The sequence below is a fragment of the Lactuca serriola genome, chromosome 5 (assembly GCF_051521515.1).
Source record: "Lactuca serriola cultivar US96UC23 chromosome 5, Lser_US96UC23_V15, whole genome shotgun sequence".
Classification (NCBI taxonomy): Eukaryota; Viridiplantae; Streptophyta; class Magnoliopsida; order Asterales; family Asteraceae; genus Lactuca; species Lactuca serriola.
Window position 1 is genome coordinate 258,928,963 of NC_136412.1, and position 17,430 is coordinate 258,946,392.

Below are 17,430 nucleotides of genomic sequence, written 5' to 3' on the forward strand. Positions count from 1 at the left end.
TCCTCGTGCTGCTCTCTAGATCTCGAATACACCAAAATATCATCAATAAACATGATCACCGACCGATCCAACATCGGCATGCACACCCTGTTCATGAGATCCATGAACGCTGCCGGTGCATTGGCGAGCCAAAAGGCATCACCACGAACTTGTAATTCCCATAACGAGTTCTGAACGCCGTCTTCTGGATATCCTCATCCCGCACTCTCATCTGATGATATCCCGACCTTAGATCAATCTTGGAAAACCAAGACGCTCCCTGCAACTGATCGAACAAATCGTCGATCCTCGGTAATGGGTAACGGTTCTTGACCGTCAACTTGTTCAACTCCCGGTAATCAATGCACATCCGGTGTGAACCATCCTTTTTCTCGACAAAAAGGATCGGCGCTCCCTAAGGGGAACTACTCGGTCTAATAAACCCCTTCCCCAACAGCTCCTGAAGCTGCAAGGATAACTCTTGCATCTCTGGCGGCGCAAGGCGATAAGGCGCCTTGGCAATAGGCGCTACCCCCAGAACCAAATTGATACGGAACTCTACCTGCCTCTCAAGAGGCACACCCGGCAAATCCTCGGGAAAAACATCCAGGAACTCACGCACTATCAGAACCTCATCAATTGAACTTGGCCTCCCAGTGGCTACTCGTGTGTCCATCACATAGGCTACAAATCCGCTGCAGCCCTGCTGTAAACTCTGTCTCGCTCTGGCAGCCGAACAAAGCGCTGACCCACATCGGGTACCCTCACCGTACACCGTAATTACTCCCCCACTAGGGTCTCGTATCGTCACCAACTGACGCTCGCAGTCTATAACAGCCCCAAATCGGCTCAACCAATCCATGACCACTGTGACACACACGTCCCCCATTGCAATCGAGACCAGATCTATCGGGAACTCCACACCAAAGATCTCGAGTACGCATCCTCGAATCACATCCGTAGCATACACCGCTCGCTCGTCAGCTACAGAAACTCGCAGAGGTCAACTTAGCGCCTCTCGTCGGATACTGATGTGCTGACTAAACGCTAACGAAACAAATGACCAACTCTCACCCGAGTCAAATAACACCAAAGGAGGTACAGAATTCACAAGAAAAGTACCTACGCATATCATAATATAAGCACAACACCTCAAACTCAACATAAATAAATGAAAGAATACATACCAGCCATGACATCGGGTGCTGTACGGACCTTCTCCGCTGTCAACCAGAAGGCTCTCCCGCGAGCCTTCGGTGCCTCGGCCTTCACCGGCTAAACCTCAGTAGCTCGCACGGCGGCAGGGGCAGATCCCTATTGTGCTCCCTGTTATGTCCCCTGCAGCTGTGGACACTCGGCCTTCCGATGGCCCATCTGGTTGCAATGAAAGCAAACCATGAATCCCTTGGTGCAATCCTTGGTGATATGCCCCTCATTGCCACATTTGTAGCAAGCACCCGATCGACAAACCCCCTCATGTCCCTTGCCGCACTTTCCGCAAGTGCGGCCCTTCAAGCCTCCAAATCTCGAATCGGCAGGCTTTGCCCGCTTGGCTGTCGGCTGAGACTGTACCGGCCGCCGATCCATCCCTCGAGACTCGGCCTCCTCCCTGGTCTGAGTCTCCAACTCAATCTCCCTCTTCCGGGCATTTTCCTGGAGCTTGTAAAATTTCTGGTAAGTCGAGCTCGATACGAAGTCCCGAATATCCCTCATCAGAATGCCCAAATACCGGCTCATGCGTGCCTGCTCGATAGACACCTGCTCAGGGCAGAACATCGCCCTCTCATGAAACTTCCTGGTAACCACAGTAACAGAATCAGTACCTTGCTGGAGGGTCAAGAACTCCTGATCCAACTGTTCCCTCTCCACTGGGGGAACATACTTGTCTCCGAACATGGTGGTGAACCTCTCCCAGGTCACTTCTGAAATATTTGCAAGAGCAAAGCTGGTTCAGCGCGAACCGTACCCTCAGATTCTCCGGACATGAACACGTGTAGAAGCATCCCTCGATATTAGAAATCTATCTCATCGCAGCGATTGGATCCTGCGTCCCATTAAACTCTGGTGGCTTTGTGTTGTTGAACTCCCGAAACAACAATGAGTCACCTCCCTGAGGCCTAGCAGCAGCCACAGCTACAGCAGCCGCATCCTTAGTCACTGTTGCGTACCGCTCATCAAAAGTCACGATCAATGTGGTCTTGATAGACCCAAACATCTCCGGAATTTCGGCTCGGATGGCAGCAGCCACCTCCTCATGAATCAACTTGCGAATATCCTCATCACTAACACCACTGCTCTCATGTGTGTGGCGTGTCCCAACCATGATGTCTCTCTAAAATACAACATAAAATATCAGAGATCCGCTCGAGCATACTCCCACTTAATAACACAACCCTACTTGTTCCCTAGTACCCTAAGGATTCTTACTTGGACTGCGCACTGATACGGTGTCTTCGGTAGTACGGGCCCTTATACTACCGTCCACACCGCATTGGTGTTCACCCCAAGTCCTCCTCCTTGGATCCCAGATAGGAAGTACTCTGCATCTCGCTAGCATTGGCTACCCTTCGGTAGATCTCTCATAAGCTCCTCACTACTACCTACTCACTCTTAAGCATCTAATAGCAGCAGAAATCTTCCTAGGCTAAGGCATCACAAATCAGGCCACTCTAGTCCTAATATGAATACTTAGCCTACTCTAGCATGCATATCATATCATAACATAACTCATAACACATAATGTAAGGGTATTTTGGGAAATCACCGTTCGGGCGATGGCTGATCGTACACACTGCTCCGTTCTGCCTTTCTCAAAATCTTTTACTCTCTTAGGAAAATTGTTTATTTTATGAAAAATACCCTCGAATCCTCAGTTTGAGTTCAGCTACATCCGAAGTTGCACCCGAATCCCTCAAACCAAGGCTTTGATACCAACTTGTAACAACGTAAATTTTCAAAACAATTTTTTCATTTTTAAATCATATTTTCAATCATCAAAACAATATCAACAACTGTATCCAATGTTATCATAACAAACAAATCCCAGAATCTCAAAAGATTTCAAATACATAAATCCTCTCAGTGTGTACGGATCATGTCGGCGCCTTCCCACGGTCCTTGCTAGTACCTGAAACACCCAACACAACAACTGTAAGCATAAATGCTTAGTGAGTTCCCGAAAATATCACATACAACACATACACCTTTCCAGGCCATAACTCTGTGGAACCTTCCAGTCCAAGTGTCTCAGGGGACTTCCATCCCAAATCCCGATGGACCTTCCGGTCCAACCCGTATCGACCTTCCGATCCGTAACCTCTTGACCTTCCGGTCCATATCATCTTGACCTTCCGGTCCTTATCATACATAGTATACATAACACATACATATCACATATCAGCACATAGCACATACATCACATAACATATAAGACCTTCCGATCACACATAGGTACCCTTCCAGGTACAATATAGTGAGAAGACTCACCTCGACTATCTCGGATAGTCTTGCATACGTATACACTGATCTAGTCTCCGCCTAAACACATAAATAGTTATCTCAAATCAATAACGACTCTCCAGGCTAGACTAGTCTCTTCCATGTCCTTTAAGAAGGCTTAAAGACGATTTTACCCTTCAAACGGTCCACAAGTCCAATTGTTGACCAAACCCTAAAAGTAAAAAAAGTCAATGGTCAAACTTTTACTAGACTCGTCGAGTACACTTGTGTGACTCGGCGAGTCCATGCATGTCCTCTTCTCCCCTGGTCCTCACTCAACTCGCAGAATCAACCCTATACTCAACGGGTTACCACAGGTCGCGAATCGTGGGGCAACCCGACTCGACTCGTCGAGTCCCTTATGGACTCAGCGAGTTCCCCCCATGAAAACACTCAAATGATCTTTTGAGGTCAGATCTGCTTCACCAACCAGTAGATCTAACCTTCTAACACTCGAAAGTCACGTAAAGGTTCAAACTTTACGTTCATGCAATGCTTATAAGACCAAAAATGGAGAAATAACCTTTAAAATGGGGTTCTACTCTCAAGGCTCACATGAAATCTCATAAAGCTGGAAGACTGGGACCTTTTGGACCTCTCAAGGTCCAGATCTATCATCTATACCCAAAGGTACCTCATATGCTTCACAACCAAACTCAAAATTGTGCAAAGGAAACCCTAGATTCAAGGAATCTATCAAATACACGAAATGGCAAGGAACTTGTACCTTAAAGCTTTAATCTCAGTGTGAACAACACAGATCCAAGCTCCACAATCGATCTAGCTTGGATTTTCCCACTCCTTCTTGCAAGATCACACCAAAGGATGAAGAATTAGCCTCCAAATTGCTCTCTCGGCTCTCTTTGTTCTCTAGGGTTTTCACAGGGGATGATATGTGTGAAACCAACTAGTTTTAATCCTACTAACTTTCTAACTTAGACACAAAATAAACACACGAAAGGCAGTGTACCTATCGATTAGTAATATATAGTTCAAGCAAGTAGGGTATCGAACACAGGGAACGGTAAACAACTAAAATAAATGCTAATATTATCTAAATAAAACAAGTAATAGAAAATGGGTTTTCTCTAGTTTTGTAAGACTAGAAACTTAAATACTTTACTAACACACAAACTAAGCAACTAATAGCTAAGAAAACAAAGATCAACTAAATTCAATGATTAAAAAGGCCTTCTGTTTAGGTTCGAATCATTTGTTCCCATGGATGATTTTATGGTAAATATATCGGATTAATTCTTCATTTGTTACCGACTAAAGTGATTAGATTCACATTCGCTATAGCTAATCCTTAGAGAACAAACTAACTCAAACAGTGGCCAATTGTCTGATTTAATTCAATTCACTAGGTTATTTATTCGGGTTAATTTAGACTTGTAATAGTTAACTAATTTGGTCCTTTAGTTAACCTCTTATTGATGGTCATCACACAAGCTCACTCATTAACTTACCTATCTTCAAGTTAATTCTAGTTTCACATTCGTTATTCCTAGACATACAACTATGTGGTCACGTAAATCATATGAAATTAGCAACTAAGAGATGTTCATACAACTTAATTACTGATTTCTTAACAGAAGAATAGTTATTGTTAACACATAAGGTTCTTTAACAAGCTTAATAAAACATAATCACCAATTAAAATTAATCCTAATCAAATAATCAATCCATGTTCACAAATTCATCTACCTAAACAGAAGTTATGAGTTTTTAGCTCATGATTACAGCAGAAACAAGCACAAAAACGAAATCAATTGGTAAAAACATAGTTCAAACAAGAGATTAGGTAAGAGTAAACTTGATTTTGACTTGATTCTCCTTAAAATTGAATGTGGGGTTGATTCCCTTGCTTCCTACGCTCCAGCAACACCTTTAGTTGACAATTGGCCTCCAAGGGTTCACCTCTATCTTAGGGTATCGATCTGAAAGTCCCTTTATATAGATTTTCACAAAACAGAGGCTACTCAGCGAGTCCAATAACCTACTCGGCGAGTCCGTCACTTAAAACCCGTGTACGGCAAGTCAGCACGTCCAGAATCACGAAACTTCTGACCAACTCGGCGAGTTGATGGCCTACTCGCCGAGTACGTTTGGAATCAGCATTTTCTCAAAACCCGAAAGTCGTCGGAAATTGTGTTTAGTTTTCAGAACATTTTGAATCTCATCAATCGGAGTTACAGTTCATGAGATATGGCCAAAACACTGACGAGGGGTCAATCTATCCAGCAACGTCCTTCTTTCTTCAAAATCCAAGATCCATGCGTCCAATCGCCAGTTCCGCTTCCTTTTCCATCCGAGCATGTCTTTGTTACTGAAAGTGAAATATTTAAGCTAATTAAGCACCTTTGGTTCATTATTTGAGATAAAATTAACATAAAGTATTAAGATAATGCATGAATTTTATAATTAAATATACTCATATCAAAATACCCCACACTTGACTTTTGCTTGCCTCCAACCAAAACTGAATTTTACTACACTAATATTACATAAGACAATCCCAATCAAACCCAGTCATTATGCCAAGACCGCAACGCATGCATTTGTGTCTAAAATTTTCCTAAGGAACCCCCCATACTCTAAATACTCACAATCCTCATAAACATTCGCCCACTTTTTCCGAACAATGCTCATTTTATGCATCCCTCCGAATCCATCAGCAGAAAACCTCCTAACCTCAAGGTATTTTTGGTTGAGCAACCCAATCATACATAATCTAGACAATTACAATTTATGATACCACATTGGAGCTCTTTGGAATTCTTCACTTGTTTGACATTTGATCTTTAATTTCTTTGAATTCACCACCTTGTTGTTTGATTTTTGGTATCTTCAACTTTTTGAATCTTCGGAATTTTGATCTTTTGATCTTCACTTTGATTGCTCCAAAATTCTTATAACTTTTCTTGTAATTCTCTTTTTTTTACATGTACCTCACTTTTTTTTCACTCAAAACCTACATGCTTAAGCAGGGGCGCTCAACTTCAACCTTTATTGGTTAACGATAATAATTTTCCTGGATACATTTCAGGTACACGATGCTAAACATACTGCATCCTTCAAACTAAGCGAGGTCGTGTTTTTGTCCCATGATTTCACTAGAATAAGGAAGCCACAAATGCACTAGAACGTATATAGGCTCAACTAAACATTTGGGTTTTCATGCAATCATCAAATATAATACTAGCATGATCCCTAATTGCTTTTACCAAAATTTTCTAATTTAGCCCTATAGTTTTAATGCAAAATTTTCAAAATTTAACTAAAATTTTAACTAATGTAACCAACCCCTACCCCACACTTAATTTATGCAATGTCCCCATTGCATAGTATGCATGATAATGAACAATAAAACAAAGAGAGAATTGGAACAAACTCCCCTGGCATAGTAGTCGCGAGGTGAATCTTCTTCATGTAAAGCTCCAACTTCAGCTGACTTTGGCATGGGAACAGCGCATCCATGCCTTGGGCGTCAAATCTCGTGTGGTTGACAACTCTCAATATGTGGGAAAAAACATCTTGGAAACGCTCGGAAAATGATCTTCAAAAATATAGACAATGCCAACGTCGAATGGAATCAAATCGTCAACTCAAATATAAAAAGAATGAGTAACTCGCCGAGTTTTATGTGGAGACTCGCCGAGTTGAATCGCTATACTCGCAGAAATCATGATTTTTTGCTTGGACTCGTCGAGTTAGTATTATGCACTCGACGAGTTCATGACTCTGATCAGGTCTTTTCTTCTTTCTGCTTCAGCTTTAAGTTTCTGTTCAAGGAGAGTATCAAGGTAATACAACTCCTCATTTTCTTCAGGGACGAGACTCTTTTTAATCAAATATAAACATCAGACTCAACATATCGCTCAAAATCTTCTAATCTTCTCGTAAACGACTCGACCGCTCACTTTAATTCCCTTTCACTTTAAGAATTCGCTCTAATATCACCCTAGCTTCTGAAAAGATCAAAAACAAATACCAAGTAATAATAAAAATAAATCAAAATAAAAATCCTAAATTATCCCTAAATACTAGAAGTTTAAAAAGAAAAAGAAAAGCAAACTCTAATGACGGGTGCCTCCCGCAAGCGCTTCTTTTTGTGCGAGTCTTTAGCTGGACTCCCAACTTAATAAACTTCTAAAAAAATCAATGTCATTCCATCCATTGCATTAAATATTTTCTTTTGACCCATTTGTAAAATTTGGCTCTTTTCTTCAAAAATTGGCCAAACGAGCTTGATTTTATAAAACCCACGAATCTTGATAAGGGTTGGAATCGGTTGGATACTAATAAAAAATAGATCGCGCTTTAGAACTTTCTCCAAAGTTGGAATCGTCACCCCATGCTTCGAAACACAAACCAGAACTACAGGGGACCATGTCGTGGTAATGGTCAAACCACAGCTTGGTTCCTGCAATTCAGCTTGTTCTTGTTCTTCAACCGACCTCTCTGCTAGCAACCTTTCCAGCTCCTCCAAATCTTTTTCTGGATTAAATTCTTCATCTTGTAACTTTAGCTCTTGTAACTCAGATTGCTCTTGTGTGTTGGGCAAGATGTTATCTATCCATCTATCTAATTTTTTCAAATCTTCATCTGATCCACACTCCTCATCTTCTTGCTCAATTTCCTATACTACTTCCTCAAGAAAATCATCAAAAGCATCGAGATTTGGAAAGTACATAATAAACAAAATAAATAAATAAATAAATAAAGTATATAAAAATAATAATAAAAAAAATAAAATAAAAAATGATAACAATTAGCAAATAAAATTAACTATTTAGAACCGTTCCCCGGTAACGGCGCCAAAAAATTGATGTGTGTGAAACCAACTAGTTTTAATCCTACTAACTTTGACACAAAATAAACACACGAAAGGCAGTGTGCCTATCGCTTAGTAATATAGTTCAAGCAAGTAGCGTATCGAACACAGGGAACGGTAAACAATTAAAATAAATGTTAATATTATCTAAATAAAACAAGTAATAGAAAATGGGTTTTCTCTAGTTTTGCAAGACTAGAAACTTAAATACTTTACTAACACGCAAACTAAGCAACTAATATCTAAGAAAACAAAGATCAACTAAATTCAATGATTAAAAAGGCCTTCTGTTTAGGTTCGAATCATTTGTTCCCATGGATGATTTTATGGTAAATATATCGGATTAATTCTTTATTGGTTACCGACTAAAGTGATTAGATTCACATTCGCTATAGCTAATCCTTAGAGAACAAACTAACTCAAACAGTGGCCAATTGTCTAATTTAATTCAATTCACTAGGTTATTTATTCGGGTTAATTTAGACTTGTAATAGTTAACTAATTTGGTCCTTTAGTTAACCTCTTATTGATGGTCATCACACAAGCTCACACATTAACTTACCTATCTTCAAGTTAATTCTAGTTTCACATTCGTTATTCCTAGACATACAACTATGTGGTCACGTAAATCATATGAAATTAGCAACTAAGAGATGTTCATACAACTTAATTACTGATTTATTAACAGAAGAATAGTTATTGTTAACACATAAGGTTCTTTAACAAGCTTAATAAAACATAATCACCAATTAAAATTAATCCTAATCAAATAATCAATCCATGTTCACAAATTCATCTACCTAAACAGAAGTTATGAGTTTTTAGCTCATGATTACAGCAGAAACAAGCACAAAAACGAAATCAATTGGTAAAAACATAGTTCAAACAAGAGATTAGGTAAGAGTAAACTTGATTTTGACTTGATTCTCCTTAAAATTGAATGTGGGGTTGATTCCCTTGCTTCCTACGCTCCAGCAGCACCTTTTGTCGACAATTGGCCTCCAAGGGTTCACCTCTATCTTAGGGTATCGATCTGAAAGTCCCTTTATATAGATTTTCACAAAACAGAGGCTACTCGGCGAGTCCAGTGACCTACTCGGCGAGTCCGTCACAAAACAAAGGAATCATCATTTTGTCAAAACCCGAAAGTCGTCCGAAATTGTGTTTAGTTTTCAGAACATTTTGAATCTCATCAATCGGAGTTACGGTTCATGAGATATGGCAAAAACACTGACGAGGGGTCAATTTATCCAACAACGTCCTTCTTTCTTCAAAATCCAAGATCCATGCGTCCAATCGCCAGTTCCGCTTCCTTTTCCATCCGAGCATGTCTTTGTTACTGAAAGTGAAATATTTAACCTAATTAAGCAACTTTGGTTCATTATTTGAGATAAAATTAACATAAAGTATTAAGATAATGCATGAATTTTATAACTAAATATACTCATATCAGGGGAGTAGTGGCCGCAAATGACGGCCATAAGGGCCTTTAAATAGGGCTCAGGCCCTGAGATTTAGTGTTTCACTTTACAGCACGGACTCGTCGAGTCCGGTCGTTAATCCAAACAAGAATTTGCGATCGTACTCGGCGAGTCTGAACGTCTACTCGCCGAGTCCCTCCATAAAACTCAAGATAAATAATTAAAATAAGATACCTAGGAATCCGGATGTTACATGTACCCTAGAATCTCCAGAAGGTAAAAAAGCTTCAAACTTTATGGTTGAATGATATAGATCTAGCCATTCTAGCTTTATGGAACCACTCTTGTCCCAAAAGTCCTGATGTTGGTGCATGTTATGATTTTGACGAAATGACCTGTCCTTTCAGACTCTAGAAAAGGGTCCTAAGTGATAAAAATGATGCCCCAATTGTTGAAGGTGTCCCATGTATGTTGTAGAAGGGTCTTAATACATTAATACCATGTATTAAGAACTTTCTGGACGTCTAAAGTAATAAAGTTCAAGACTTTATGGTTCTAAGGTACATTTGGTCGATGGATCTGAAATTTGCGCTTCACTGCTAAAGCCATTAAGCATTTATTAGAATTTTAAGAACATCTCGCATAGGCCCCATGTAAATCTAGTACGCCTAGCGTACTGGGTCAACCACCCTAATGGTTGTCAACACAAGGCGAAGTACGCCCAGCGTACCAGACGAGTACGCCCAACATATGCCCTATGTTGGGCCTTTGGCGTTTTAGGCTTCGTGTCTGGGCTGTTTATGGACTTGTTGGATTTTGGCCTTTGTTGGACTTTATGAATATGATGTTTTGGGCCAAGTTTTGATAATGGATCTTGGAATTAGGCCCAATTAGGGAGTTGGGCCCAATTTGGAAGTATTTGGCCAATAATGGGCCTTGTATATGTGGACTTGTGGATCATGGATTTGGTATTGGGTCGTGACCCAAATTAGAGGAAAGGCAAAATGGACTATGATTGGTTGAAGGACTCTTGGCCAAATTAGTATCCCCATTTATTGACTTATTATTCGTTATTTGGATTGTTCGGGATTTTGGTGAGCCAACGAGTCGGGAATTTGATTCTTCAGTTCAGATCGACATTTCGAGGTGAGTTATCCTCATTATACTCATGGGTCTAAGGCACCAAGGTGAGTTATCTTGTGATTACGTGTTGTGTTGCTATGTTAGATCTATATCTTGGTTTTAGGATGATGTTATGATCAGTGATCTTTTAGGTCTGTATGACTATCTTATGTGCCAATTTACATGGTTTAAAGGACCTTAGGCTGAAGGGTTGGGTTCTGCATCGCAACTCTTGTTTGAGTCTAACCGTTGTGGAATCGAGTCCTTTAGCCTAAGATTGTTTACACTGTGGGGCATGTATGCTTAGTGACCTGTACTTTGGTCTGACTGTCAATATGCTGGTAGGAGATTACCTGTTATATGTGCACATGATTGATTGGTAGTTGAGAGTATTCCATCCCGATGATGATAGGACCCTAGTATGTTGTCTCTATAGACTGTTATATGGTTACCTGATATAGGTGCACATGTCTGATTGGTTATGGGCATTCCAACCCAATGGTTGTGGGCCGAGAGTATTCCATCCCGAGGATAACTGGACTCATAGCATGTGGGCATTCCAACTCGATGGTTCTGGGCCTGGGGTATTCCATCCCGATAGATGATTGAACCCATAGTATATGTTATATATTTATTGTGTGTGGGCATTCCAACCCGATGGTTGTGGGCCGAGAATATTGTTGGATTAGTGTCTAAGTCCATAACTATTTTGGTATGTACTTGACCCGATGGTGCATGGTCCTTTTGGGTTGCCTTCACCAAAGCAACTTGATAGGATGAATTATGGAGAGAAAGGATTAAATATGATTTATTAATATATTATGGGAATAATATATTAAAGGAGAAATCATATTGTTTAATTAATATTAGTTAAGAATTAATAAGAATTAAGTTTGTGACTAAAAGAGATTAATTAAACTTAAGGGACTGGAATTGTAATTATAAGATAATTATTATAAGGTTGGACGAATTCTATGGGGAAACCCATTAGAAATCGTCCAAGGCCTTTAAGGAAAGGAGTCCATGGGTTGCTTAGCGCTTAAGCATCCAAATTAGGGTTTCCTTGTTAGATAACCCTAATAGCCTCACTATATATAGAACCCTTATGCTCCAAACACAAGGTGAACTGATCCTCTAGGGTTTCCACACATTTTTGAGAGGCTCCTTCTCTTGTCCTATTCATCCTCTTGCTCTTGGTGTTTATGAACCATTAGAGGAGTGACATTTGTGACTCTAAGCTTTCTAAAGTCAATACAAGAAGGATTTGAGATTGTTATTGCTACATAACAATTAAGGTATGATCTAAACCCTAATTTATATGTTATATAGATTATCATATACTAGATCTAGGGTTTATAGTCTTGGATGAATTGCATGTACAATAGAGAAACCTAGATCCAAGCATTAGGGTTTGTATGAGCACATAGGATGTTCTTATAGCTAAAACCCATCAGTGGTATCAGAGCCTTGATTTGTTTCTATTGTATTGATGCATTATGTAGCTGAAAATAGTATTCTGGCTTTCTGTTCGACCTAACTCGGCGAGTCACTACTTGGACTCGGCGAGTCGGCCCTACTCGGCGAGTTCCAAAGTGTGACTCGGCGAGTCGGAGCATCAGACAGAGGAAATTTCAGATTTTGTTGCTATTTTGCTTAAGGATTATTACCATATTCGTTTTAAACCTATAAAATATGATTTTTATTGTTTCTTAAAGAATATCCTTGCCAAAACACAAGATAATTACCAATTGATTAAATAATAACTTCCTTATATGATAAAGATTGGATTATTTGTATTAATTAGGTAACTTATTTTGCAAGAAATTGAAATTAGGTCAAATATAGATAATGATGAAATTAATTGTCTAATTTATATTATTTGTTATTTGATCCTTATGTTATGAAAAGTTTCAATTTTCCCTTTAGGTTTTATAGTTTAAATTTGAACTCAAAAGTCTAGTTTTGAAATTTAAATAGTTGAAACCCTAATGTTTTGAAAAGGTTTCAAAACTTGCCCTCAAATTTTGGAATTTAAATTTTGATTAAAAGTTTAATTTTGATGTATATTTAAATTCTAAACCTAAATGTTTTGAAATGTTTCAAAACTTGCCTTCAAGTTTTGGAATTTAAAAGTTGATTAAAAGGTTTAATTTAGGAATGTTAAATTCTAAAACCCTACTATTGTTTTGAAAAGTTCAAATCACACCCTTATGGTTTTATTAATTAATTAAGGTATATAATTAAAAGAGGTTTAATAAATCCATAAAAGTTTTGGTTCACACTTTAATTGAATTAAATGTATAATTGTTAAATTTGACCAACTAGTATTTTAAAAGTGTAAAATACACCCTATACTATATATAACATTAAAAGTCTAACATTATATATATGTATGAGTAAAGTTAGTCTTACCGTTAGTAGGCCTCATTCACGAAGCTGGTCTATAAGGGGTGTTTAAGGAAATTGCCTATAAAATGGCGATTGAATGGGTATCCACTCTTACCCACCGCACTCTTGACTAGTGGAGGGCCGTTAGCCGAACGGGTAGGATAGGACAAAACCTTCCATTATAAGTATAATGAAGTACAAAAAGTAACTAAATGTTTTACAAATTCCCAATCTTAGTTACTTAGGCAAAAGTGAATTGATGCAATTCCATGAAATTACACTTTGTACCCTAGCAAAGACGTTAGTGGAGCGTGTGTGGTTTACCAGCACACTAAATGGTTCTGAGCAAAGGTGGCAAAGGATGACTCAATGTTTGTCATAGTTCGGTGGAGCGTGTGTGGTTTACCGGCACATCGAATAGGTGACTGTAACATGTGAGGGCACCATGTAAGTTTGCATGGTTATTCACACCCGCTTTGTGATCCTCGGCATCCCAGTCACAAACTAGAGGGGCATATCGAGATTTAAACATGCCATTGAAATGTTCAATGAATCTCAAAGGATCTAGGAGTTTTCATAGATTTAAAACTTAAATTTTTTTTTCGTTTTTCATGGTGGAAATTAGTGAATCGTCATTCACTTACCTTCAAATATTCTGCAACAAGATTAGGGCATCCCTTTTCTAGGTTGTAGCGTATTGTGTTGGGTCCTAGCCTTAGTATCTCATTTGGGTGATTCACTAAGGACTTAATCAACCAACTAACTTGAATTCGTTTTCTCCCGTTTTGTAGATGTCAAAGTGCGACAACTATGGTCTTCCCAAATCCCGTGGAACAAGCATTCCGCATGAAGATGATATTCCACGATTCGATCGAGGAACAAGATATCATGCTTCTCTTCCTTCACCTCCTCCAATTATTCTCCCTAACCCACAAGTTTGAAGGCTTGCAAAGTTCAAGCTCACTCCAGCCCTTTTGGCAAGTAAACATTAAGAAGGAAAGTCGGTGTGTGCACACGTACTAGGGATGAAGTCACACATTGATAGGTTAAGAATGTTGGGATCCGTTGTCTATGAGGAGATGGCTGTTGAATGGGTTCTTCAGTCACTTCCTAACTCATATAGTGAGTTCATAAGAGAGTACTATATGATGAACTACGACGTGACCCTTATAGATCTCACCTATATGCTTATTGTTGCTGAATCAGCAATGGTTTGGCACAATAGAAAAGCAAAGTTGATTGGTGAATCTGCCTTCAAGACCTCTATGGATATAGACAATGGCAACGAAAGACATGCTATGATCGAAAAGTTTGATCATAAGAGAAAGGCAATGTCTGAACTAGTTCCATGTCCTGTTCCAAAAGAATCAATTTGCTTTTATTGCCAAGAGAAGGGGCATTGGAGACGAAGCTGCCCTATTTACCTAAGAGATCTAAGAGATGGGAGAGTCAAAACGTATGGCTCTGATTTAGGTAAAATCCATTGACTAACTCTTTTAAGTTTCTATTCTAGATTCTTAATACATAATGTGATAAGATTACAATTGATGTTTTGTAGGATCAAAGAAAAGAAAGGAAGCTTAAGGGAAAAAGTGAGCAGAATCTAACCATGAAGGAATGGATTTCGATCACATTACTTGAAATTTAGATTCTTGAGCTACTACTTAGAGTTAGAATAAGATTGCTAAGAAATATGTGTAAGCATAGTTTTAAAGAATTGCATTGTAAGGACAAATTTTTTCCGCCATAAAATAAATTTTGATTTTATATTATTTATTTATCCTTGCAATGGCGTGTATGAAAAATTGATGTTTGAATGTTTCTATTATTAGCAATAATGGGTTTGATTCTTAATTATGGAAATGTGGAAAATTTACCAAATAAGGAAAGTTTTTCATCGCCCATGTTTCAATTGGACAGAAACTTGGAATCATGCAACTTGGTTCACGATGAATGAGAAATTTAATATTTGGAAATTAGACTAATTCATTGACAAAGTGTCAAGTGAAGGACTAGGAGATCGAGTACACAAAGTTGTGTGTTGATCAAGTCCACCATAAGAGTAAAAAATATATTCGTCATGATTTACTAAAGGTTTAGTAAATATGATTATACTTATAAGATTAAGCGTAATTCTGAATTGATTGAAAAAGTTTAAATCAATAGCAGAACGAATAAGAAGAATCAAACAGGCAGAAAGATAAAAGTTTCTTCATTCTAAGAAGAAGGGAGAGTACCTTTTATGCTTTATGATAGGTCTTAATGATTAAGAACCATATCTCAATTGATCATCTAAGTGAGTCTTAGTACCATTGTATGTCTAAGAAGAGGAATAGAGAATTGAAGAAATGGTTAAATCAAAGTTAATCATACTTCGTTCCAAAACAAGTCTTAGAGTTAAGATTGTGACATTGAGTGAAAATTATTAAGAAGGTTTATAACATTCATCAAATGTGGAAAGTTGTGATGTCTTGGATAAGACAAAGACCAACTAGGACCAATTTATGAAGTGTTTTGATAAAAACTACACTAACTCTTGAATATTTTTTTGTCAAGAAATGTTTATTGACAAAAGAATCTTATATGTCAAGGAGTCGGTGGGAGTCTTAATGGTCTTGAAAGGTTTCAAGAACAAATCAAAATAAACCTTATCGATCATCACTAGCACACGAGTTGAGGTTTACAACCTATCGTGTTGACACTATTTTGTTTCTGTGCCATTTCAATTGAGTTAATTATGCATGTGAGATCTATGAGTTCTCATTTGAATGCATAAAAGGCAAGGACCTTGATCAATGAAAAGTACATTGATAGGAAAAGGTGAGCTGCTTAACTACTTGGAAGACATGGTGGGCAGTTGTGTTACCATAAGGCAAGAAATCAAGATTAAGAAAGTTCGGTCCATATGAGTTTGAATTTGTCGTAAACTTTGGTTTTGAGAAATTCACATGGATGGGAACACATACACCATTAAAATCTAAGTGTCATAAGATTCCCTCCTTCATGAAAATGACTGTGAGGAAATGCTTTCACTAATAGAGATTTTAAGAAGATAGTGATTGTGAAATTGTATTCTCGAATTCGATTATGGTTACGGTATCCCTTTCCATGATTCAAATTGTGAGGTTTGGCAATTAGTCTGAATTGTTTAGACACACATATGAGCTATCTAAGGGAAAGGTGTATAAGCTTAGATAAAGGATTATCAAAGCATTAGGTATTAGAAACATGAACTTAAGAAATTCAATAGGTATTGTTTTTCTGAAAGTTAAGCTGGTTTCTGAATACACGTCAAAGCTAGTGGGAGCATAATTGTTATGTTTATAATAATCATCATGAAAGTGCGAGCATAAATGTTATGATTGTATGATTATTATGGAAAGTATTGCAAGTTAGCAATATTAATTATAGAAAACAAGACTTATACTTTGCAAAGTCGCAATAGTTGAAAAGTTGTTTTGCTATAATTAAGGGAGAGAATATTATGCTTCATTTCAAATCTAAAGGCTTAGGTTGTGGAATGTTAATAATTTAGTCAAGGAAACATATTGTGTTCACAAATTTCGATTATGATTACGGCACTCCTCTTCATAGTTCGAATTTTGAGAACGTAGCACATAAAATATTATGGCAGAAGATTGATAAAGTATCAAATCTTTATGTAAGACGTTATGCATCGGGTATAGGATCGATTGCAAATGCTATAATATTTGACCATTCTAAAATTTTCCAAATGTCTAGCGCATTTAGAGGGAAAAAGGACAAGAATCGGTTTCGACTAAGATAATTAAACAACTATCAAAGGACAATCCAAAGTTCGTCGAGGATTGGTCGCTTGTGGGTAGTTGGAAGTATAGTATTGGATGGACCATATCGACATTATTATGAATAGATAAGATTCTATTGAGAATGAGTTGTCATATGGAAAATATGGAAAGGTTTCTATCTTGGGAGTTAGATATTAAGAGTCTATGTCTAGATTAGAAATTTTATGCAAAAGGATGTTCAAAGGATTGTACTTTGAGTGAGAGACATCAAGTCTAAGGAATTATCTTGTAACAATCTCCGATAGAGGACTTTGTAATATCATTGGCAATAGTCATTGTGACAAGAATTTGATCTACTTGACCCGATGGTGCATGGTCCTTTTGGGTTGCCTTCACCAAAGCAACTTGATAGGATGAA